Here is a 25921-nt window from a genome sequence, read left to right on the forward strand (position 1 = left end):
ATTTATACTTCCTAAATCATGGAACTGTGGTGGATTTTTAGCTACATTTCTCATGTAACAAGCCAATGATTATGAAATCATTATTTTTATAACCATTATTAGTTGGCCACAAGCACACTCGGCAGTAACCTCTTATTCTTTTGATGCTTTGTATATTTAACATTAGATCATTCTTATTGTCTTTCATTATTTCATCTTGTGGGGTGTCAACTTTGTAATCATGTTCAATAAAAGTGAGAAACAAATATATATGTGAACAAACATATGAAACCCATTGGACAAAGTGGAGCTCTTAAAAGAGTAGCACATCTCTTAATAATATGTAATTTATTATCAGAGAACCATTTAGACATTGGACAATATAACTGAATCATATGAGTGCTGCATATTATTTTAGATATTAGTATTATTTCTCACATATGAGCCATGTGTTTTCAAATTTTATTTTGAAATAAATGTGTCTGCCTACTGGAATACAAGTTCCATGAGGACAGGGACTTTGCTTTATTTACCATTAATTTGTAGTTTAAGACATAATTGTCACCAAAATCTTTTACAATGAACAAGTTAATGTTTAATTAGGAAGTAATTAATAGTGGAAAATATTTTAGTAAACAGAAGAAATCAAATGTAGTCTTAATTTCAGTCAATATTTCTTCAAAACTATTTATTTAATGTGTTTTGTGGCTACCGGGTTAGGTGCATACAGATTTAAAGCAAGTATATTTTCCTGGTATATTGCTCTTTTTATCATTAAATAATGACCCTCTTAATTTGAAATAGTGTTTTTTTTGGTCTTAAGATCTCTTGGTCTAATATTGCTATACTGGTTTCTTCCTGCCCTCTTTCACTCTCTCCTTTCTTCCCTCTCTCCCTCCCTCCTTCCCTTTCTTTCCCTTCCTCCTCGTCCTCCTTCCGTCTCCTCCTCTTCTTTCTTAGTATTTGCCTGGTATATTCTCTTTCATCCTTTCATTAGTTTACATTTGACCTTTTTGAGCCATTGTAGATATGTTTATAGAAAGCACATAGCTGGATTCTTTTTGTTTTTTAAAATCTTGTCTGAGAATCTTTGCTTTTACAGGCACATTTGTTTCATTTACAGTCACTTTGATTACTAGCATATTGGACTTATTTTAATTATCTTATTTTGTGTTTCTATTTCACGTGCCTTTTCTTTTTTTCTTTTTTTTTTTCTTTTGCTTTCTGCCTTCCTAACTTGTCTTGGAAAGACTGAGTTTCTTTATTCCTATCCTCCATTCTCTCACTGTTGTGGCCTCTTGCATTGCAGAGCACAGGCTCCGGACACGCAGGGTCAGCGGCCATGGCTCACAGGCCCAGCTGCTCCGCGGCATGTGGGATCTTCCCGGACCGGGGCATGAACCCGCGTCCCCTGCATTGGCAGGTGGACTCAACCACTGCGCCACCAGGGAAGCCCATATATCAACAATTTTTATGTCAGTATCAACTGCATGGTTTGTTGTAGCAGCTACATGATTTAAACCCTACATCTGTGTGTAATGGGTACCTGGGGTTTTGATTTCTCACAGTTGATTTGTTTTTCACCCAAGTCCCTGGAGAGATGGTAAGCTTTTGAACTGCTTTTACAGTTAGGTGGGAGGAGTGACTTTAGTCTTTTCATGGAGGAGGTAGTTCTTCAAGGCTCCATGCTTTACATGGGATGTCCAACTACAGGTCTTCCCTCTGTGTAGACATTTTATCTCCTGTCCTCATAGAGGCACTAATCCTGAGCCTCTATGGTCTGTGATTGAGGTTGAAGCTGCTGTTGGTCCTCACTTTCCTCTGGCCTTGATTTCTCTCTTTATCTGGCACAATGGGGATTTTCTAATTTTTTCTAACTTGGGTATGTGTTAATTTTTTTGTTTTTGTTTTTTCTACATTTTATTCATTTAGTTATGGCCTGTTTCTTGGTTTATGTTTATGTTTCTTTGGTGTCTTTTAATTCTATTTTAACTTTTTTTGTTTCTTCCAGTTGAAGCGCTAACGTTCTTTGAGTGTTATATTTTAAAGTAAACTGTATTATCTTAAAAAAGTTGATATAAATTTAATCCATAATACATGTGCAACAACTCCTCTCTTATCCAGATGCCTTTTGCTTGGTATTTACATTAAATGCATGTATTCTTACAGTTGTGAAAATCCAGTTTGTTTAAAGTTACCTACCTCAAGATGGAGGACTTTCCCTAAGAAAGTAGGCACAAACTTTTCAATGATAAGTTTGCTTCTCTCATCCTTATTAATTTAGAATGCTGAAATTAAGGATTTTGAGGTTATCAGTGTCCAAAGGCTAATGTAGGATTTTTAAAGCAAGACATTCTAGAATAATCAACCAGTTTTCATTCCTCTTTACTTTTTATTCTTTTCCTTTTACAGATTTCAAACAACAAAAAGTAACCAACCACTCACCTTGCAGGATCATTAGGTCTTAAAGATGTTATCTTCTTGGATAAATACTTGTTATTTAATTATATATTATTTTTTAGTGGAGACTGCTGATTTTTAAAAGAAATGATAAATTGGGGTTAGTAAATCCCACTGTTTGTACTAAGGATATTTTATTTATTGAGTCTTTTGAGAATTGACAGACACTGTTCTATTTTTATGGGCTTTTGAAAATAAATTAGAAAAAACAGGTAACTAGAATAACTTTTACAACATAGTAGAACATTTACTGTACATGCACATGGGCGCACACACACACACACACACTCACACACAGCCATGCCATGCCATCAACGTCATTTTCATTTACTTTTTGTTTTTTCTGGCAACAGTAGAACATGCCCTGACAACCCGCCTTCCATTATAAATATTTTAAAAACCAGGCAGGAGAGAGTCATCCCTTAACCACAGTCATAATGTAATGAAGGATACACACAGCTGCAGCAACACTCTGTAATTACTTAATTTGTTTTTGACAGATCCCATTTGCAGAGGAGAGGAAAGTATGAACCACACATGAGTAAGGATTTTATATACGCCTGAATTTGTTTGTCGGTTGTGAATATTCACACATTTTCTTGGAAAACGACACAAATTATGGGGCAGGAAATCAAAGCCAACATCACCCTTTTCCCAGCAGAGAAAAGCTCAAGATGTTTGCTGAGTATGGAAAGTTGAAGCAAAAACTCAAGCCAGCGTCTCCTCACCAAAGGGAAAAAGTACTAAATTAGCAATCACATTTCAGTTCGTGGCATTAGAGTGGGAGAGTGAGTTAAGAATGTAAGCCTTGCTCATCAGATGGAAGAGCTTATTTTAATGAGTAAATGGAGCCTAGGACAGGCCACCATTTATCCCAAATCACCTTTCATAATAGTTATGTGTTGAGTGGTGTGATAACTATTTCTATGTTTTCTATAACCCAGCTATGGGGGTTCAGGGTGCGCCTCATCATGCACTTCTTAGGTAACTAGTGTTGACTTACATAGAACGGAGGTTGATGGGGCTGTGGGATGTTTCCTGGATCTCCTGAGACATGTCCTGAGTTGCCCGGAACTGAACACTTTAAAGGGACTGGTCTTGAAGTGGTATTAGGGCAAGATGAAACCCAACGATCGGAGATGTGCGATTGTGATTTGGTCTCTTTTTGGGAGTATGAGAAGTCTCCTTCTACCCCAACTGGGAGCTGGAGTGGGGTTAACAAATCCATACAGTTCTGTAAGGGGATGATGGAAATCTTACAAAGTGGGGAACACAGAGCAATGGAACAATTTGCGTTATCTCAGAGTTATCATCAGTAATCAAAACTATGCTTTTGCACACAGCAATTGGGCCTGATTAAGAGGCTGTCTGTCACCTTAGGAAGATGGGTTGGGGTAAATTATATCTTACATAAATCAGAGTAAGGAACTATAATAAAGGGTATATCATTATTCTATTAATATTTTATTGAGAAACTAGGCAGAGCTCTGGAATTATTTACCTGGTAGATTAGATATCTGACCAAGTAGAGTTAAAGATGTCTGTGCTTTCTCTGTCCCCGATTGTCTTGATTCTTTTTGGCAACAGGGTTCTAATGCATAAAACCATATGCAAATGTCATAAGCAGTAATTAAAGGCAGAATCACATGTGATTTAGTTAGCTTACCTTGAAGAAAGTTCTTGGGAGGAGTTTGGGAAGATTTGTTCCTTGCAGAAGGAGGCCATGAAGGGCATGTATTTGAGTTATAAAAAGAGTCAACTTGAGGCTGTAGGCTCAACAGAGCTCCTGAGGATGCTGATCTGTCATTGCTCCTTCACCTTTGATCAAGTCATGTAGTTGTGGTCAAATCATGTAGTTACATATTCACATTGTCTTGCATGTTCTCCTCAGTAGGAAGGAATTTAGGCCTAGGAAGATGCAGACATTTCCTCTCAGGTGTCCTGAGTACTTTCGCCCAAGGTCATTGTCATCAGACAACCTGTGACTAAGATTGTTCTCCCTGCCCTTCCCAGCACCCCCCAGCCTCGGGCTTCCAGAGCAGACATGGTGTCAGAATTATGCTTGATCCTGCCTAAAGACAACGGGGGTGCTGAAGGTTGTGGGGCATCTTTATCCTCTCTTATGTCATCTCATTCCAGTAGTCAAGGTCAGTCTCCCAAACAGCACTTTTTTTTTTTTTTGTGGTACGCGGGCCTCTCACCATTGTGGCCTCTCCTGTTGCGGAGCACAGGCTCCAGATGCGCAGGCTCAGCAGCCATGGCTCACGGGCCCAGCCTCTCCGCGGCATGTGGGATCTTCCCGGACCGGGGCACAAACCCACGTCTCCTGCATCGGCAGGCGGACTCTCAACCACTGCGCCACCAGGGAAGCCCCCAAAGAGCACTCTTTTAAGCTAGGGTACTTAAGGCAGTAGTCATCTTTTTATACAGTCCTATCAAAATGTTATTTGATATTTTCACTAGTGGACACATTTATACATACTTACTTGAAACTTGGAGAGTGATTTTACTTGGTAAATCTCAGCAGCTTGATATATACCTATAAAGTTGGTCTGAAGGCATTGGCAAATTATAGATGAACTTATTCAAATCAAAGGCCTATGGTCCCTTATTGATTTTTCCAGTTTTTTCTTTCACATTAGAAACATTTAAACTTTGATTGCTTACAACTTAGTTCTTCGTTTCTACACAGCATTGTTTAATGCTAGATTATTCCTGAATATGTATAAATCCTATTAATAAAATTGGTAACTGCTAGTTAAATTAGATAAATCTAATTTATCAAAAATAATCCTGACAGTGGAGTTACGATGGCGGAGGAGTAGGAAGACGTGGAGTTCACCTCTCTCCATAGATGCATCAGGAATACATCTATAGATGCAACAATTCTCATAGAACACTGGCTGAACACTAGCCAGAAGACCTTGGACACCGGAAGGGACTATAAAGATCCTTGCCTAACTGGGTAGGACAAAAAAAAAGAAGTGAGAAGGAGGAGAAGAGGAAGCAGGATGGGACCTGCACCCCAGGGTGGGGGAGCTGAAGTAGAAGAGAGATTCCTGAATTCAGGGAACCCCCCTCTCTGACAGGGAAATCAACTGGGACAGAAGGGAAGCATTTGAAGCTGTCGGAAGAGGGTGAAGCAGCCGATCTGTGGCAGACGGGACAAAGTGAGAAATACACAGATGGTCTGTACGGCGGCCCTGTGTGCCCCAGACTGGGACGTGTGTTCACAGGTGTGCAAGGGGCTGGAAGCTGGAGTGTGGGGATTAGGGAACTGGCCTGGGGCAAGAACTGCTGTTGGCTGTGGGGAGACAGACTGAGGGGATGGGAGGGAGGAAATCCACAGCAGGGAATGCTTATGGAGGAAGACTGGACTGCCATGGAAGCAGGTGCTACTGCTGAGTGACACGCAGTGGGAGGAGCCACTGTTGTAGCCTCTCTCTCCCCACATGCCGGCGCCTGCCAACGAACAATAAAAGAAGCCCTCTCAGGACTGGCCCTCACACACTGGCTGCCAGGCACCAGAAAAAGCCCAGCCAGGGCTGGCCCTCACTAGGGCCATATCTCTTGCGCCACCGGCCACCGGCTTTCCTGCACATTTTGTGCTGCCAGGGCTCCCACGATCCAAGAGCTCATACTATCTCTGTGCCCTATCCTCACTGGGGCAGACCCAAGAGCTCCAAGGCAGCCTCAGGAACAGACTACTATGGGTGGACCACACGCAGAGGTGGGGACAAAACCAAAGCTGAACACCAGGGATGGGGCGACTAAGGAAGAGTACTGAAAATCTTCCCATCAGCTGCACAAGCTGCAGATTATATCCCCACAATCACCTAGGTAGACCCTGCGTCTGTGGAATATCTGAGTAGACAATGAGTGTTCCCACAAATGAAAATGGTCTAGCTCTGGCAGCTGTAGATGTTGGGGAAGCACACGCAGGAATTGGGGCAGATCAGAGTCTGAGTGGTCCTCACAGGGCCCACGACAGGTCCAGAGACCAGCCCAGAGGCAGAGGAGGGCCTCTTGGGGAGGCAGAGATGGGCTGTGGCTCACAGCGTGTGCAAGTACACTGACAGCTGAGACCCCAGGGAACATAATTGGTTCTGGATTTCTTCTGGTGTTTGTCTGGTTTTTTTTTTTTTGTTTGTTTGTTTTTTTTGCGGTACGCAGGCCTCTCACTGCTGTGGCCTCTCCCGTCACAGAGCACAGGCTCCAGACACGCAGGCTCAGCGGCCGTGGCCCACGGGCCCAGCCGTTCCGCAGCATGTGGGAACCTCCTGGACCGGGGCATGAACCTGTGTCCCCTGCATCGGCAGGCGGACTCTCAACCACTGAGCCACCAGGGAAGTCCTGTTGTTGTTTTAGGTTTTTTTTTAATTTAGTCTTTTAGGAACTTCGTGTTTTATAACATATTTTTTATTTTTTTAATATGTTTCTATTTTTACTTTGCTTTTCTGTTGTTCTGTGTTCTTTTAATTTTTTTTTATATTTCCATTTCTACTTTGCTTTTCTGTTGTTCTGTGTTTTTTCCCTTTTTATTTTATTATTATTTTAAAAATCATTTTTATCAGTTTGTTCAGTTTCCTTGCTTTATTCTTCAGTAGGCACACTATTTTGGTTTTGATTTTAGGTTTTGTGTTTTTCTTAGTTCTGATTCTAATTGTCTGATTTCGTTTTGGGGTTCTTCTCTTTGTCTGGTTGTTCTCTTGCTTTGTGTTTTATTTGGTCTGTTTTTGTTTCTTTTGCATGTGTTTCTGTTTTTGTTTGATTTTGTTTTTACCATTTCTCTGGGGTTTTGTCTTTCTTTTCCTTAATAAATTATTTATTTTTTTATATTTCTATGTTGCTTTTCTGTTGTTGTCTTCTTTCTCCTTTCACTTTTTTCTTTTTTTTTTTAAATCTTTTTTTTTTGGTTTGTTTTGTTTCTTTGCTTCATTCTTCAGCTGGCACCCTGCTTTGCTTTTATTTGTTGGTTTTGTGTTTTTGTTCCTTTTTTAAAATGTTAAAATTTTTTATTTTTAAAACAATTCTTAAAATGATATTCTATTTTATTTCTTATTTATTTATTTTTTGGCAGATCTTTATTGGAGTATAATTGCTTCACAATACTGTGTTAGTTTCTGTTGCACAAGAAAGCGAATCAGCCCTATGAAAACACATGTCCCGATATCGCCTCCCTCTTGACCCTTCCTTCCATCCTCCCTATCCCACTCCTCCAGGTCATCGCAAAGCACCAAGCCGATCTCCCTGCGCTATGCTGCTGCTTCCCACCAGCCAACTATTTTGCATTCGGTAGTGTATATATGTTGATGCTACTCTCACTTTGCCCCCGCTTCGCCCTCCCACCCCATGTCCTCAAGTCCATTCTCTGTGTCTACCTCTTTATTCCTGCCCTGCAACTAGGTTCATCAGTAACATTTTTTTTTTTTTTTAGATTCCACGTATATGAGTTAGCGTACAGTATTTGTTTTTCTCTTTCTGACTTACCTCACTCTGTATAACAGACTCCAGGCCCATCCACTTCACTACAAAAAACTCAATTTCATTATTTTTTTATGGCTAAGTAATATTCCATTGTATATATGTGCTGCATCTTCTTTATTAATTCATCTGTTGATGGACATTTAGGTTGGTTCCATGTCCTGGCTATTATAAATAGTACTGCAATGAACATTGTGGTACATGTTTGTTTTTGAATTATGGTTTTCTCAGGGTATATTCCTAGTAGTGGGATTTCTGAGTCATACGGTAGTTCTATTTTTAGTTTTTAAAGGAACCTCCATGCTGCTTTCCATAGTTGTTGTATCAATTTACATTCCCACCAACAGTGCAAGAGGGTTCCCTTTTCACCACATCCTTTCCAGCATTTATTGTTTCTAGATTTATTTTATTTTTTTATACAGCAGGTTCTTATTAGTTATCCATTTTATACCTATTAGTGTATACATGTCAATCCCAATCTCTCAATTCATCACACCCCCACCTCCACCCCACCACCACTTTTCCCCCTTGGTGTCCATACGTTTGTTCTCTACATCTGTGACTCAATTTATGCCCTGCAAACTGGTTCATCTGTACCAATTTTCTAGGTTCCACATATATGCGTTAATATATTTGTTTTTCTCTTTCTGACTTACTTCACTCTGTATGACAGTCTCTAGATTCATCCATGTCTCTACAAATGACCCAATTTCGTTCCTTTTTATGGCTGAGTAATATTCCATTGTATATATGTACCACATCTTTATCCATTCGTCTGTCGATGGGCATTTAGGTTGCTTCCATGATCTGGCTATTGTTAATAGTGCTTCAATGAACATTGGGGTGCATGTGTCTTTTTGAATTATGGTTTTCTCAGGGTATATGCCCAGTAGTGGGATTGCTGGATCATATGGTAGTTCTATTTTTAGTTTTTTAAGAAACCTCCATTCTGTTCTCCACAGTGGCTGTATCAATTTACATTCCCACCAACAGTGTAAGAGGGTTCCCTTTTCTCCACACCCTCTCCAGCATTTGCTGTTTGTAGATTTTCTGATGATGCCCATTCTAACTGGTGTGAGGTGATACCTCACTGTAGTTTTGATTTGTATTTCTCTAATAATTAGTGATGTTGAGCAGCTTTCACAGATGGCTTGTTGGCCATCTATATGTCTTCTTTGGAGAAATGTCTATTTTGGTCCTCTGCCCGTTTTTGGATTGGGTTGTTTGTTTTTTTAATATTGAGCTGCATGAGCTGTTTATATATTTGGGAGATTAATCCTTTGTCCATTGATTCGTTTGCAAATATTTTCTCCCATTCTGAGGGTTGTCTTTTTGTCTTGTTTGTAGTTTCCTTTGCTTTGCAAAACTTTTAAGTTTAATTAGGTCGCAGTTGTTTATTTTTGTTTGTATCTCCATTACTCAAGAGTGTTTTTGCTATGTTTTCCTCTAAGAGTTTTATAGTGTCCAGTCTTACACTTAGGTCTCTAATCCATTTTGAGTTTATTTTTGTGTATGATGTTAGGTAGTGTTCTAATTTCATTCTTTTACAGGTAGCTGTCCAGTTTTCCAGCACCACGTACTGAAAAGACTGTCTTTTCTCCACTGTATATCCTTGCCTCCTTTGTCATAGATTAGTTGACCATAGGTGTGTGGATTTATCACTGGGCTTTCTATCCTGTTCCATTGATCTATATTTCTGGTTATGTGCCAGTACCATATTGTGTTGATTACTGTAGCTTTGTAGTATTGACTGAAGGGAGTCTGGTACCTCCAGCTACATTTTTTTCCCTCAAGACTGCTTTGGCTATTCGGGGTCTTTTGTGTCATACAAATTTTAAGATTTTTTGTTGTAGTTCTGTAATGCCATTGGTAATTTGATGGGGATTGCATTGAATCTGTAGATTGCTTTGTGTAGTATAGTCATTTTCACAATATTGATTCTTCCAATCCAAGAACATGGTATATCTCTACATCTGTTGGTATCATCTTTAATTTCTTTCATCAGTGTCTTATAGGTTTCTGCATACAAATCTTTTGTCTCCCTAGGTAGGTTTATTCCTAGGTATTTTATTCTTTTTGCTGCAGTGGTAAATGGGAGTGTTTCCTTAATTTCTCTTTCAGATTTTTCATCATTAGTGTATAGGAATGGAAGAGATTTCTGTGCATTAATTTTGTATCCTGCAACTTTACCAAATTCATTGATTAGCTCTAGTAGTTTTCTGGTGGCATCTTTAGGATTTTCAATTTATAGTATCATGTTATCTGCAAACAGTGACAGTTTTACTTCTTCTTTTCCAATTTGTATTCCATTTCTTTTTCTTCTCTCTTTGCCATGGCTAGGACTTCCAAAACTATGTTGAATAATAGTGGTGGGAGTGGACATCCTTGTCTTGTTCCTATCTTAGAGGAAATGCTTTCAGTTTTTCACCATTGAGAATGATGTTTGCTGTGGGTTTGTCATATATGGCCTTTATTATATTAAGGTAGGTTCCCTCTATGCCCACTTTCTGGAGAGTTTTCATCATAAATGGGTGTTGAATTTTGTCAAAAGCTTTTTCTGCATCTATTGAGATGATCATAAGGTCTTTATTCTTCAATTTGTTAATATGGTGTATCACATTGATTGATTTGTGTATATTGAAAAATCCTTGCATCCCTGGGATAAATCCCCCTTCATCATGGTGTATGATCATTTTAAAGTGCTGATGGATTCTGTTTGCTAGTGTTTTGCTGAGGATTTTTGCATCTATGTTCATCAGTGATATTGGTCTATAGTTTTCTTTCTTTGTGACATCTTTTTCTGGTTTTGGTATCAGGGTGATGGTGGCCTCATAGAATGAGTTTGGGAGTGTTCCTCCCTCTGCCAAATTTGGGAAGAGTTTGAGAGGATAGGTGTTAGCTCTTCTCTAAATGTTTGATAGAATTCACCTGTGAAACTATCTGGTCCTGGACTTTTGTTTGTTGGAAGTTTTATTTATTTATTTATTTTTTGCGGTACGCGGGCCTCTCACTGTTGTGGACTCTCCCATTGCGGAGCACAGGCTCTGGACACGCAGGCTCAGCCGCCATGGCTCCTGGACCCAGCTGCTCCATGGCATGTGGGATCTTCCCGGACCGGGGCACGAACCCACGTCCCTTGCATCGGCAGGCGGACTCTCAACCACTGTGCCACCAGGGAAGCCCTGTTGGAAGATTTTTAATTGCAGTCTCAATTTCAGTGCTTGTGATTGGTCTGTTTATATTTTCTATTTCTTCCTGGTTCAGTCACGGAAGGTTGTGTTTTTCTAAGAATTTGTCCATTCCTTCCATGTTGTCCATTTTATTGTCATATAGTTGCTTGTAGTAATCTCTCATGATCCTTTGTATTTCTGCAGTGTCAGTTGTTACTTCTCCTTTTTCATTTCTAGTTCTATTGATTTGAGTCTTTCCCTTTTATTCTTGATGAGTCTGGCTAAATGGTTATCAATTTTGTTTATCTTCTCAAAGAACAAGCTTTTAGTTTTATTGAACTTTGCTATTGTTTTCTTTGTTTCTGTTTCATTTATTTCTGCTCTGATCTTTATGATTTCTTTCCTTCTGCTAACTTTGGGCTTTGTTTGGTCTTCTTCCTCTAGTTCCTTTAGGTGTAAGGTTAGCTTCTTTATTTGGGATTTTTCTTGTTTCTTGGGGGATGCTTTTGCCGTATCCCACAGGTTTTGGATCATCGTGTGTTCATTGTCATTTGACTCTAGGTATTTTTTGATTTCCTCTCTGATTTCTTCAGTGATCTCTTGGTTATTTAGTAATGTATTGTCTAGCCTCCATGTGTTTGTGTTTTTTACTTTTTTTTCCCTGTAATTGATTTCTGATCTCATAGATTTGTGGTCAGAAAAGATGCTTGATATGATTTCAATTTTCTTAAATTTACTGAGGCTTGATATGTGGCCCAAGATGTGATGTAGCCTGGAGAATGCTCTGAGTGCACTTGAGAAGAAAGTGTATTCTGCCACTTTGAGTGGAATATTCCATAAATATCAATTAGATCTATCTGGTCTATTGTGTCATTTAAAGCTTGTATTTCCTTATTTATTTTCTGTGTGGATGATCTGTCCATTGGTGTAAATAGTAAATACTACTATTGTGTTAATGTCAATTTCTCCTTTCATGTCTGTTAGCATTTGCCTTACTATTGAGGTGCTCCTATGTTGGGTGCATAAACATTTATAATTCTTATATCTTCTTCTTGGATTGATCCTTTGATCATTATGTAGTGTCCCTCCTTATCTCTTGTTACAGTCTTTATTTTAACGTCTATTTTATCTGTGATGAATATTACTACTCCAACTTTCTTTTGATTTCCATTTGCATGGAATATCTTTATCCATCCCCTCACTTTCAGTCTGTGTGTTTCCCTAGGTCTGAAGTGGGTCTCTTGTAGACAGCATATATATAGGGGTCTTGTTTTTTATCCATTCAGCCAGTCTGTGTCTTTTGGTTGGGGCCTTTAATCCATTTCCATTTGAGGTTATTATCAATATGTATGTTCCTATTACCATTTTCTTAATTGTTTTGGGTTTGTTTTTGTGGGTCTTTTTCTACTGTTGTGTTTCCGCTTAGAGAAGTTTCTTTAGCATTTGTTGTGAAGCTGGTTTGATGGTGCTGAATTCTCTTAGCTTTTGCTTGTCTGAAAAGCTTTTGACTTCTCATTGAATCTGAATGAGATCCTTGCTGGGTAGGGTAATCTTGACTGTAGCCTTTTCTCTTTCATCACTTTAAGTATATCCTACCACTCCCTTTTGGCCTGAGGATTTTCTGCTGAAAAATCAGCTGATAATCTGCTGGGGATTCCTTTGTATGTTATTTTTTGTTTTTCTCTTGCTGCTTTTAATATTTTTTCTTTGAATTTCATTTTTGTTAGTTTGATTAATATGTGTCTTGGTGTGTTTTTCCTAGGGTTTGTCCTGCATGGGACTCTCTGTGCTTCCTGGGCTTGGGTGACTATTTCCTTTCCCATATTAGGGAAGTTGTCAACTATAATCTCTTCAAATTTTTTCTCAGACCCTTTCTTTTTCTCTTCTTCTTCTGGGACCCGTATAATTTGAATATTGGTGCATTTAGTGTTGTCCCAGAGGTCTCTGAGACTGTCTTCAATTCTTTTCATTCTTTTTTCTTTATTCTGCTCCTCGACAGTTATTTCCACCATTTTGTCTTGCAGCTCACTTATTCATTCTTCTGCCTTAGTTTTTCTGTTATTGATTCCTTCTAGTGTATTTTTCATTTCAGTTGTTGTGTTGTTAATCTGTGTTTGTTTGTTCTTTAGTTCTTCTAGATCTTTGTTAAACATTTCTTGTATTCTCCCAGTCCGTGCCTCCATTCTATCTCCAAGATTCTGGATCATCTTTACTATCATTACTCTGAATTGTTTTTCAGGTAGGTTACCTATTTCCTCTTCATTTATTTGGTCTTGTAGGTTTTTACCTTGGTCCTTCATCTGTGACAATTGTTTTGCTGTCTCATTTTTTATTTTTTTTATGAATGGGATTGTATTCCTGTCTTACTGGTTGTTTGGCCTGAGGCTTCCAACACTGGAGTTTGTACACTATTGGGTAGAGCCGGATCTTGGTGCTGAGATGAGGAACTCCGTGGCACCTCACTCCGATGAATATTCCCTGGGGTCTGATGTTCTCTGTTAGTCCAGTGGTTTGGACTCAGAGATCATACCACAGGAGCTTCAACCTGATCCTGGGCACATGAACCAAGATCCCACAAGCTGCGTGGGACGGCCAAAAAAAAAAAAAAGAGGGGGGAGGGCCTTGGCTGTGGAGGGTGGGACCTAATCAAGGGTGAGGTTTGGGTGGTGGGCGGCACCAATGCTCAGGACCCACAGGGTTGGAAAAGGCCCTGGGGGTTGTGGAGGGTGGGGCTTAGGCTCAAGGAACAGAAGGGGCCCAGGAGTGGCCCCCACCCTTTGTCTCAGACGGCAGGGGACCTCTCCTGGGAGCCCAGCAGGCTTCCTAGCCTCGAGTGGGCAGAGCAAATACCCTTCTCTCCTCTCCTGGTCCTCAGATCTGGGAGGGACCCTCCTGCCTGCCTCTCCTGATCTCCCCAGCCTCCCTCCTATACCCCCAAGACCCATGCAGCCTGAAGGGGTGTTTGGAGGACTGGGGAGCAGCCTGGGAGCTCAGCAGGCTCCCCGGGCCCAAGTGGGAAGGGCAATTGCCCTCCACTCCTCTTCCCCTCCTTCCAGATGGCTCCTCCACCCTTCCTCTCCCGATCTCCCCGGCCTCTCTCCTATACCTCCCAGGACCCATGTGTCCTGGGTGGGGCTTTGGAGAGGGGGTACTGGCTTGGGAGCTCAGCAGGCTCCCCTGCCCATGTGGGCCAGACGATCACCCACAGGTCCTCTCCCGCTCTTCCTGGAGAGTCCCTCCATTCTGCCTCTCCTGATCTCCCTGGCCTCAGGGCTGCCGATTGTGTCTGGCCTCCACTTCTCCTCCCCCCTCAGTCCCCCTACTTCCTACCAGTTCACTTTGGGGTTCCTCCTGTCTCCTTGGTCGTCAGAGTCCCCAACCAGCGGCCGGCATGTGCCCTCACTATGGGGAGACACTTACTCCATGTCTTGCCACACCGCCATCTTGACTCCACCTCCTAGTTTTCTTTTTAATAGTTTTATTTCATTCTTCGTTTCTTTTGTTTGTTTGGTTGTTCTCTTGCTTTTTTTGGTTCTGTTTTTGTTTCTTTTGTATGTGTGCATGTTTCCTTGTTTCTGTTTTTGTGGGGTTTTTTTTGGCGGTACGCAGCCCTCTCACTGTTGTGGCCTCTCCTGTTGTGGAGCACAGGCTCCGGATGCACAGGCTCAGCGGCCACAGCTCATGGGCCTAGCCTCTCTGCGGCATGTGGGATCTTCCTGGACTGAGGCACGAACCCGTGTCCCCTGCATCAGCAGGTGGACTCTCAACTGCTGCACCACCAGGGAAGCCCTGTTTTTGTGTGTCTGATTTTACTTTTCACTGTTTGCCTGGGGTTTTGTTAGTCTTTTTTATTTTTTTAATCCCCTTTATTGCTGAGACGAGCAACTTGTGGGGTCTTGGTTTCTCGAATGGAAGTTGGGCCTGAGGCTCTGGGGTGAAAGCACTGAGTCCAGGACGCTGGACTACTAGAGAATTCCTGGCCCCAGGGAAGATTAATCGCCAAGAGCTCCACCCAACTGCATGTAGCTCCCAGCAATGGATGCCTCATACCAAACAACAAACAAAACAGGAACAGAAACCCACCTATAAGCACACAGACTACCTAAAGTCATGCTAAGCTCACAGACATTCCAAAACACACCAACTGACACAGTCCTGCTCATCAGAGGGAAAAGACTCAGCTTCACCCACCAGAATACAGGCACCAGTGCTTCCCATTAGGAAGCCTACGCAGGACACTGGAACAACCCTACCACCAGGGGCAGAGAACAGAAGCAAGAGGAACTGTGACCCTGCAGTCTAGGGAAAGGAACCTCAAATACTATAAATCAGACAAAATGAGAAGACAGAGAAATATCTTGCAGGCAAAGGAGCAAGGTAAAATCCACAAGACCAAATAAATGAAGAAGAAATAGGCAAACTAGCTGAAAAAGAGTTCAGAATAATGACAGTAAAGATGATCCAAAATCTCAGAAATAGAATAGAGAAAATACAAGAAATGTTTAACAAGGACCTAGAAGAACTAAAGCACAAACAAGCAGTAATGAACAACAAAATAACTGAAATTAAAAATACTCTAGAAGGAATCAATCACAGAATAACTGAGGCAGAAGAACGAATAAGTGAGCTGGAAGACAAAATGGTGGAAATAACTGTAGAGGAGCAGAATAAGGAAAAAAGAATGAAAAGAATTGAATACAATCTCAGAGACCTCTGGGACAACATTAAATGAACCAACATTCAAATTATATGTGGCCCAGAAGAAGAAGAAAAAAAGAAAGGGTCTAAGAAAATATTAGGAGAGATTATAGTCAAAAACTTCCCCAACATGGGGAAGGAAATAGTCAAGTCCAGGAAGTGCAGAGAGTCCCATACAGGATAAACCCAAGGAGAAACACACTGAGACACATATTAATCAAACTAACAAAAATTAAACACAAAGAAAAAATATTAAAAGCAGCAAGGGAAAAGCAACAAATAATATACAACGGAATCACCAGAAGGTTATCAGCTGATTTTTCAGCAGTAACTCTGCAGGCCAGAAGAGAGTGGCAGGTTATACTTAAAGCAATGAAAGGGAAAAACCTACAACCAAGATAACTATACCCAGCAAGGATCTCATCCAGATTCGATGGAGAAATCAAAAGCTTTACAGACAAGCAAAAGCTAAGAGAATTCAGCACCACCAAACCAACTTTACAACAGAGGCTAAAGGAACTTCTCTAGGCAGGAAATACAAGAGAAGGAAAAGACCCACAAAAACAAACCCAAAACAATTAAGAAAATGGTAACAGGAGCATACATATTGATAATTACCTTAAATGTAAATGGATTAAATGCTCCAGCTGAAAGACACAGACTGGCTGAATGGATACAAAACAAGACCCATATGCTGTCTACAAGAGACCCACTTCAGACCTAGGGAAACATACAGACTGAAAGTGAGGGGATGGAAAAGAATATTCCATGCAAATGGAAATCAAACGAAAGTGGGGTAGCAATACTCATATCAGACAAAATAGACTTTAAAATAAAGACTATTGCAAGAGAAAAGGAGGGAAACTACATAATGATCAAAGGATGAATCCAGGAAGAAGATATAACAATTGTAAATATCTATGCACCCAAGAGAGGATCACCTCAATATGTAAGGCAAATGAAAAGAACCATGAAAAGAGAAATCAACAGTAACACAATAATTGTAGGTGACTTTAAGACCCCACTTACACCCAAGGAGAGATCATCCAAACAGAAAATAAATAAGGAAACACAAGCTTTAAATGACACATTAGAGCAGATGGACTTAGTCAATATTTATAGGACATTCCATCCAAAAACAACAGAGTACACTTTCTTCTCAAGTGCACATGAAACATTCTCCAGGATATGTCACATCTTGGGTCACAAATCAAGCCTTGGAAAATTTATGAAAAGTGAAATCATATCAAGCATCTTTTCTGACCACAATGCTATGAGACTAGGTATCAATTACAGGAAAAAAAACTGTAAAAAATACAAACACATGGAGGCTAAACTATACACTACTAAACAACCAAGAGATCACTGAAGAAATCAAAGAGGATACCAAAAAATACCTAGAAACAAATGACAATGAAAACACGATGACCCAAAACCTATGGGATGCAGCAAAAGCAGTTCTAAGAGGGAGGTTTATAGCAATACAATCCTACCTCAAGAAACAAGAAAAATCTCAAATAAACAACCTAACCTTACACCAAAAGCAATTAGAGAAAGAAGAACAACAACAACAACAAAACAAAAAAACCAGACTTAGCAGAAGGAAAGAAATCATAAAGATGAGATCAGAAATAGATGAAAAGGAAATGAAGGAAATAATAGCAAAGATCAGTAAGACTAAAAGCTGGTTCTGTGAGATGATAAACAAAACTGATAAACCATTAGCCAGATTCATCAGGATAAAAAGGGAGAAGACTCAAATCAACAGAATTAGGAATGAAAAAGAAGTAACAACTGATACCGCAGAAATACAAAGGATCATGAGAGACTACTACAAGCAACTATATGCCAATAAAATGGACAACCTGGAAGAAATGGACAAATTCTTAGAAAATTACAACCTTCCAAGACTGAACCAGGAAGAAATTGAAAATATTAACAGACCCATCACAAGCACTTAAGTTGAAACTGTGATTAAACATCTTCCAACAAACAGAAGCCCAGGGCCAGTTGGCTTCACAGGCAAATTCCGTCAAACATTTAGAGAAGAGCCAACACCGATCCTTCTCAAACTCTTCCAAATATATCAGACGGAGGAACACTCTCAAACTCATTCTACAAGGTCACCATCACCCTGATACCAAAACCAGACAAAAATGTCACAAAATAAAGAAAATTCCAGGCCAATATCATTGATGAACATAGATGCAAAAATCCTGAACAAAATACTAGCAAACAGAATCCAACAGCACATTAAAGGGATCATACCACATGATCAGGTGGGGTTTATCACAGGAATGCAAGGATTATTCAATAAAAGCAAATCAATCAATGTGATACACCATATTAACAAACAGAAAGATAAAAACCATATGATCATCTCAATAGATGTAGATAAACCCACTCACATATGGTCACCTTATTTTTGACAAAAGAGGAAAGAATATACAGTAGAGAAGAGACAGCCTCTTCAATACATGGTGCTGCAGAAACTGGACAGCTACATGTAGAAGAATAAGATTATAACACTTCCTAACACCATAAACAAAAATAAACTCAAAATGGATTATAGAACTAAATGTAAGGCCAGACACTATAAAACTCTTAGAGGAAAACATAGGCAAAAGACTCTATGACGTGAATCAGACCCACCTTGTAGAGTAATGAAAATAAAAACAAAAATAAACAAATGAGACCTAATGAAACTTAAAAGGTTTTGAACAGCAAAGGATACCATAAACAAGACGAAAAGACAACCCTCAGAATGGGAGAAAATATTTTCAAATGAAGCAACGGACAAAGGAGAAATCTCCAAAATACAGAAACAGCTCATGTAGCTTAATATCAATAGAACAAACAGCTCAATCCAAAAATGGGCAGAAGACCTAAACAGACATTTCTCCAAAGAAGACATACAGATAGATGGCCAACAAACATGTGAAAAGTTGCTCAACATCACTAATCATTAGAGAAATGCAAATCAAAACTACATTGAGTAATCACCTCACACTGGTCAGAATGGCCATCATCAAAAAATCTACAAACAATAAATGTTGGAGAGGGTATGGAGAAATGGTAACCCTTCTGCACTGTTGGTGGGAATGTAAATTGATACAGTCACTATGGGGAACAGTATGGAGGTTCCTTAAAAAACTAAAAATAGAACTATCTTATGACTCAGCAATCCCACTACTGGGCATATACCCTGAGAAAACCATAATTCAAAAAGAGACATGTTCCACAATGTTCATTGCAGCTCTATTTACAATAGCTAGGACATGGAAGCAACCTAAATGTCCATCGACAGATGAATGGATAAAGAAGATGTGGTGCATAGATACAATGGAATATTCCTCAAACATAAAAAGTAGTGAAATTTAGTTATTTGTAGTGAGTTGGGTGGACCTGGAGTTTGTCATACAGAGTGAAGTAAGTCAGAAAGAGAAAAACACTATATGCTAATGCACATATATGGAATCTAAAAAAACTGGTACTGATGAACCTAGTAGCTGGCCAGGAATAAAGACGCAGATGCAGAGAACGGACTTGAGGACACATGGGGCAAGGGTAAGCTGGGACGAAGTGAGAGAGTAACATTGACATATATACAGTACCAAGCGTAAAATGGATGGCTGTTGGGAAACTGCTGCATAGCACAGGGAGACCAACTCTATGCTTTGTGATGACCCAGAAGGGTGGGATAGGGAGGGTGGGAGGGAGGCTCAGGGGGGAGGGTATATAGGGATATATGTATACATATAGCTCATTCACTTTGTTGTACAGCAGAAGTTAACACAACATTGTAAAGCAATTATATTCCAATAAAGATGTGAAAAAAAAGAAAAAATAGAAAAAAAAGGAAATCCTGGAAGAATTCTAAGTGGAAAGAATTAATTAAAGCAATTACCTAAAGTTAAAAAATTAACTAAAACAAGGAAACAATATAGATTACTGGAAATAAATTATTGACATTTAAAACTTTGCAAGAGGCGGGTGGGGTTTCCATGCCGAGGGAGCTGCACGAAGGGGAAGGCCCTGCTCGAGGCCCCAGACCCGTCTTAGTCTCTGAGCCAGAGCACCGCGCGGCCGCGGGTTAACACGCCTGACCTGGCAGCTCCACCGACCCTCGTGGTGCCCGGGGATGTGAGGGCGTCGGTGGTTCCATGCCCTGCCCGGCCCTCGGGAACCCAGCCGGGGTTCCGGGGTGCTCCCACTGCGCCGAACCCGCACGCCCTCGAGAGGCCAGCCTCCTGGCCTGGCGCTCACCTTCCCCTAGGAGGCCGCTCCACGCCCAGCCGCCTTCTCTTCTCTTGCCGCTGCCGCCGCCCTCTTTTCTCTTGCCGGGGCCTCCGCCTTCAGCGCCGCTCGCCTGGGTTCGTCGGCAGCCGAACCACCCAGACAACGCCCCCTCGGCCAGCATGATCCGCCTCCGGCTTCCGGTTGCGTCACTTCCGCCAGGAGGTGAGCCAGCGGCGCGCAGGGAAGGCGCGGAAGCGAATTTTGCTGGGGGAGTTTGTGGAGGTAGGTGGCGGCTCCCCTGGGTGGGCGGTGGCGATTCCACGTGCTCTCGCGGCCGGTTGAAACCTTTGGCGGGCGCTGGCTCAGAGGTGAGGGGTGGTGGCTCAGAGATCCGACCTAGGAGGCTGGGGCTCAGAGAGTGGGGCGGGGGACGCGCTGTGGCCGATGCCTGCGTTTCCACCGGTAGAGAGTCTCTCTTTTGGCGTATATGCATGGAAGGAGGAAATGCATTCAGGTCCCATTCGTACTCTGGGGAAGTGGAAGGAGTCCCGGACTTGGGATGACCAATCGCTCCGGGTTTTAAAATGGAAAGGCCCTCGTGCCTTGAACGCACAGAGGGGGTTGCAGCCAGGATGGTTGGTCACAGCTGGACTGGGCTGCAAGGCATGTTGGGGACGAGGCGCTTGCCTTCTTTGAGTCTTGGGGAGCTGGGTCCCAAAGGAGGAGGCCTTAGGGCATAGTGGTTGAGACCCCGGGACTTAGGGCCAGAATAGCTGCGTGTGAATCCAGGTTTGCCACTAACTGGATGTGTGACCTGCTGCAGGTTACTGAACCACTTCGTGCCTGGTCTGTCAAAAGAGAATAATATAGAATCTAACTCAGAGGATTCTTGTAAGGATTACATGAGCCCAAACGTGTTAACCGCCTATGATAGGGCTTGGCGCATAGTAGATGCTCAATAAATGTCAGGATTTTTCTGCAGCCCCTGCCTCTGAGGAGAGATTAGGGGCATGAGGTGGGACGTGAGTGCGTGCAAGGCTGCCTTTCCTGCAGAGGGCCCATCTGGGACTTATTCAAAGAGCGGCCCCAGCCTTCCCCACCAGTGCCTAGCATAGTGCCTGACAGGTGGGCTTGCACAGATAGTTATTACACCAGTGTTTAAACCCGTGCTGGTGATGTAGTGTGTGGGGAGGGTGTGAGACTGGAACTGGGAGGCAGAGAGACACGGCTCAGCTTCTCCCAGCCTCAGCTGGCTCATCTGTCCAGTGGAGATGGGTGTACCTGCCTCCTAGAGTTTTTGCAGAGCAAGGGAGAGGTCCTCCCTGAGTGCACATCCAGACCCTCATCACCCCACAAGAAAAAAAAAAAGAAACAAAAAACTTTGCAAGAACTTAATGGCACCATCTATGCTCCCCTCCCCCTTTATTTTCCTTTTTTACTTTTACTTTTTCTGTTGTTATTTCCAAGGGTAATTTATGATCATTATAACTATTTAAACAATATAAAGATGTAAAATGAAAAATTTTACAGTATTCTCTCCCCCTAGCTGCATCTGCTTTAACCAAATGTTAATAGCCTAGAATTAATGCTTTCTTTCCAATCCTTTTTTTGTTCATACAAAGATATACACACACACACACACACACACACACACACACACACAGAGATGGAACACATATATTCATATACCTAATATACCTACATAGAGGTTGTTTTTGGTTGTTTTTTAAAACTAGGATTACAGCATACATATACTCTATGTATTAAACTGGATTTTTTTGGCCTATGCTCTCATTTTTCTTTGCTGAAGAAATTCAGCAAATTTCTTTTTTCACTTTACACAATGTAGAATTCCCTGTGGTGTGATAAATGTAGATCCAAACTCACTTTGAAAAATAAAGCTGTGTAATATTTCATATTATTTAGGTCTCACAATTTATTCAGCCAATTGATAGACATCATACAAGAAATGTATATCCACTTCTTTCTTAGGGGAAATATAAGTTCAGAAATATGAAATCATTCTTAAAAGGGAAATATGAATTTTCCTTTTAAGAATGAAAGTTGAGCACTAAACCATCAGATTCTTGCTAGCTCCATTCTCAGGGCTAAGGAGAAGCTGAAAAGTAAGTGCTTTTAAGATTTGTTCTTAAGTTCCTGACACATGAGGAGAAAAAGGCAAGAATTTTCCTATAAACTTTATTTTGTAGACATGTATAGACTCTTTATAAAGCTTAGTTCTTTCAAACATTTTAGGAACATTGTTTAGATAATTACATAGGTGGTCATAAAACAGTGGTTATTGTGAAAATTGATGATGATTTAAAAATGTAACAGCTAATGTAAATGATTCATCAGGAAGCTTATTAAACCTTTCCTAAGGTCCATTGTACTCCAAATCATTTTGTCTTGGGGGTGTTAGATGAACAATGCACTTAGATATCTCTTACTGTAGTAGATTTAAAAGAAAGCAATTTTTGTCTGTCAACCCAAACACAACGCATTGTGTCTTTGGTTAGCATTTTCTTCCACAATACTTAAACCATTACAAATAACCAGCAATCAAAGCACTACTACATAGATCTTTATGTATTGCCACTTTACTCAAAGTGGGCTTCCTGAGTTAGAGAGGATAGGCATTTTTTACTTTTTAATAGAGAGTGGCAGATTACCTTCCCTAAGAGATAAAGCAATTCATATTGCCTTGTCTGATCAAGTTGTTATACTACTTTAGAAAGGGACATTAGGAGACACACTGGCTTCAAGCTGCCATCTTTCCAGCTGGCTTCTTATTTTAAAGTATGATATAAATAAATAGTTTAAATTATTCCTCTCTGGTCTTAATTTGCTGTTGAGATGAGAATTTAGAAATGGTATACAGTCCAGGCGCTTCCCTGGTGGCACAGTGGTTAAGAATCTGCCTGCCATTGCAGGGGGTATGGGTTTGATCCCTGGTCCAGGAAGATCCCGCATGCTGCGGAGCAACAAAGCCCACGAGCCACAACTACTGAGCCCATGCGCTGCAGCTCTTGAAGCCTGCGTGCTTAGAGCCCGTGCTCTGCAACAAGAGAAGCCACTGCAACGAGAAGCCCGTGCACTGCAATGAAGAGTAGCCCCCGCTAGCTGCAGTCCGCACACAGCAACAAAGACCCAAAGCAGCCAAAAAAAAAAAAAAAAAGAAAGAAAGAAATGGTATACAGTCCAAACACAAGTCCCCCTTACCTCCTACTTAGATTTTTTACCCATTTTCTCCAAATTGCTATTAGAGATGAATGGGACTTGCAGGTCTAGAAGACAGGCAGATGAACACAATTGCAAGATTAGCTGTTTCTCTATTTGGATCACAAGGAGGAAAACACCCCACATTACCTTTCATCGGGGCTCTTGATTATGTTGTGTTTTTCCATTAGGTTTTCTATCTCTTGCGATTTACCAGTTGTTGAAGAATAAGGAGAACTATACTGTGGGCCTAGAGTGAGATGGAAGGAGAAAAACCAGCAAAGTAAAGGTTAGTTAGAATTCCAAGTGGTAATCTCCCAAGTGCCATGTGCTCTGTGGGATCTAAATGAGTACTTACTGAATTTTCAGAGGCAATAAAAAACCTCCTTTGCTCCTACATTTAATAGAAGACCTACTTTTAACTGAGAGATGAAGTTATACTCAATACTTTCTGTGCTGACTCTGGAAAGTGGTTTGTTGTGATTCTTCAGAGGATGGATTGAAGAACAAAATCCTAACTGATAAAATGAGACTTGGTTAAAACATTGGTTTTCATTTAAAAAATTATGGCCTGTTATATATCAAATGCTTTTGTCCCCTCAAATTAATATGTTGAAGCCCGAACCCCCAATGTGATGTGTATTTGGAAACTGGGCCTTGGGGAAATAATTAGGATTAGATGAGGTCATGAGGGTGGGGTCTTGGTCCAATGAGATTAGTGCTCTTTTAAGTAGATACCAGAGACTGCTCTCTCGCGCTCTCTCTCTCTCTCTCTCTCTCTCTCTCTCTCTCTCTCTCTCTCTCTCCACACACATGTAGTGAGCAAAGGCCATGTGGAAAAACAGCAAGAAGGCAGCTGTCTATGAGTAAGGAAGAGAGCTCTTGCCAGAAATTGACCCTAGCCTCCAAAACTGTGAGAAAATAAATTTCTATTGTCTAAGCCACCCAGTATGTGGTATTTTGTGGTTGTAGGGCAGAAGCAGCCACAGATGATACATAAATGAAAGGGTGAATGGTTATGGCTGTGCTCCAGTGAAGGGGCTTAGGGCAGAATTTGGCCTTCAGGTTGTAATTGGCCAACCTGTGTCCTAGAGTATCCCACACCCTCACCACTCACCAGGAAGATAAAAGCCATCATAATCTTCTCAGGGCAACCTCACCCAGAGCCTCATTATCAGAAGACCAGGTTTGTCTTTGTGTTGTTTCATCCCATACAGGTTGTCTTAAAAGCCTATGACTTTCTGCTCATGAGTGCCTAAGTAGTCTTGTCCTTAAGCCAATAACCAGTTATATTTTTTATTGTTTTGTCACATCATGATTAAACAATGCAACAGTAAACCCAGTAGCCAAAAGTGGCAAATTTCTGGGTCATATTGTCTTAAACAAAATGGTCATTTAGGTTTATGAAGAGTAGAGAAATACCTGCATTTATTTTTCTCTGTGCATGTTTTGAATTGTCTTAATTACACTTAATTTACAATGAGTTTTAGTCTGAATTGGGAGTTTGGTGGAAAGTTCTTATAGACTGACCCTCATCCTAGAAGTGGCCCTTAGCAGCTGCTTTTCTTCATTCAGGTCTCTGTTTAAAAGCATTTTCTGAGAAAGGTCTCCTCTGACCACCTTATCTAAGAGAGGACCACTTGTATCCCCTCAGCCAGCTTTATTTTTCTTCCTAGGATTTATCACTGTTTGACATCATATTATATATTCATGGATTGATTATCTGTCTCTAAGTCTAGAATGTAAACTCCATTGAAGACTTGTTTTTTCTCTTCACTGTTGTATCCCTCAGAAACACAAACAGTGCCTGGCACATAGTAAGTGCTCAATAAATATTTCTTGAATGAGTGAATGAACTAATTGGAGACCAGACTTATTTCCCAAGTTTGAGTCCTTCTCTTGGACACCAACCTCGTGTTCCAGAAGCTCTGAATACAGAGTGCTCCTCTGTTCTGGCTGGTGTTCACACAGAGGTTGTAAATAGCCCATAAACCCTGGGTCTGAATCAAGGAACACTTGCCTGAAATTCCAGGGGTCAATTCTTCATGGATCCTCTGTTCCCATTGCCCACCTATATGCTCAAATGTCCTTTGTCTGCACTGTATACCTTCTAGCAGCTGATGTTTGCCTGTGTTCTTCACACGCACCTTTTGGTCTCATGCTAGTTTACACTCACTCCCAACCCGGCCCAGTCAAATCCTTTGGTGTTTTTCAAATGATGGTAGAAGATATGATATAGGTGATATATTTTAATTTTTGTAATGGTATATGTGCTTTGATGTGTATTACAATATGACTCTCATATCACACCTATGCTTTATAATAAACAGAAAACAAATTTAAGTAGAAAGATCACATACTGTATGTTTTTTTGTGTGTAATGTTGGCTTTATTCTATTTATTTATTATATTGAAGTATAGTTGATTTACAGTGTTGTGTTAGTTTAGGTGGACAGCAAAGCGATTCAGGAATATGTGTATATATATATATATATATATATATATATACACACCACACATACATATATATATATATTCAGATTCTTTATATGTTATTGCAAAATGTTGAGCATAGTTCCCTGTGCTATACAGTAGGTCCTTCTTGGTTATCTATTTTATATACAGTAATGTGTTTATGATAATTCTAAACTCCTAATTTATCCCCCCACCCT

General features: G+C 40.7%; 1 long non-coding RNA gene across 1 annotated transcript in view; it reads left to right on the forward strand.

Moving 5' to 3' along the window:
* The first annotated feature begins 20249 nt into the window (after positions 1–20249).
* Positions 20250–25921, forward strand: part of LOC132523764 (uncharacterized) — a 104480-nt gene continuing 98808 nt past the window's right edge. Inside the window, exons 1-2 of the long non-coding RNA XR_009541644.1 lie at positions 20250–20312; positions 23441–23538. This is a non-coding gene — a long non-coding RNA (uncharacterized LOC132523764). The remainder of the gene's footprint in view (positions 20313–23440; positions 23539–25921) is intronic.

Source organism: Lagenorhynchus albirostris, chromosome 7 (genome assembly GCF_949774975.1).
Source record: "Lagenorhynchus albirostris chromosome 7, mLagAlb1.1, whole genome shotgun sequence".
NCBI classification, from domain to species: Eukaryota; Metazoa; Chordata; class Mammalia; order Artiodactyla; family Delphinidae; genus Lagenorhynchus; species Lagenorhynchus albirostris.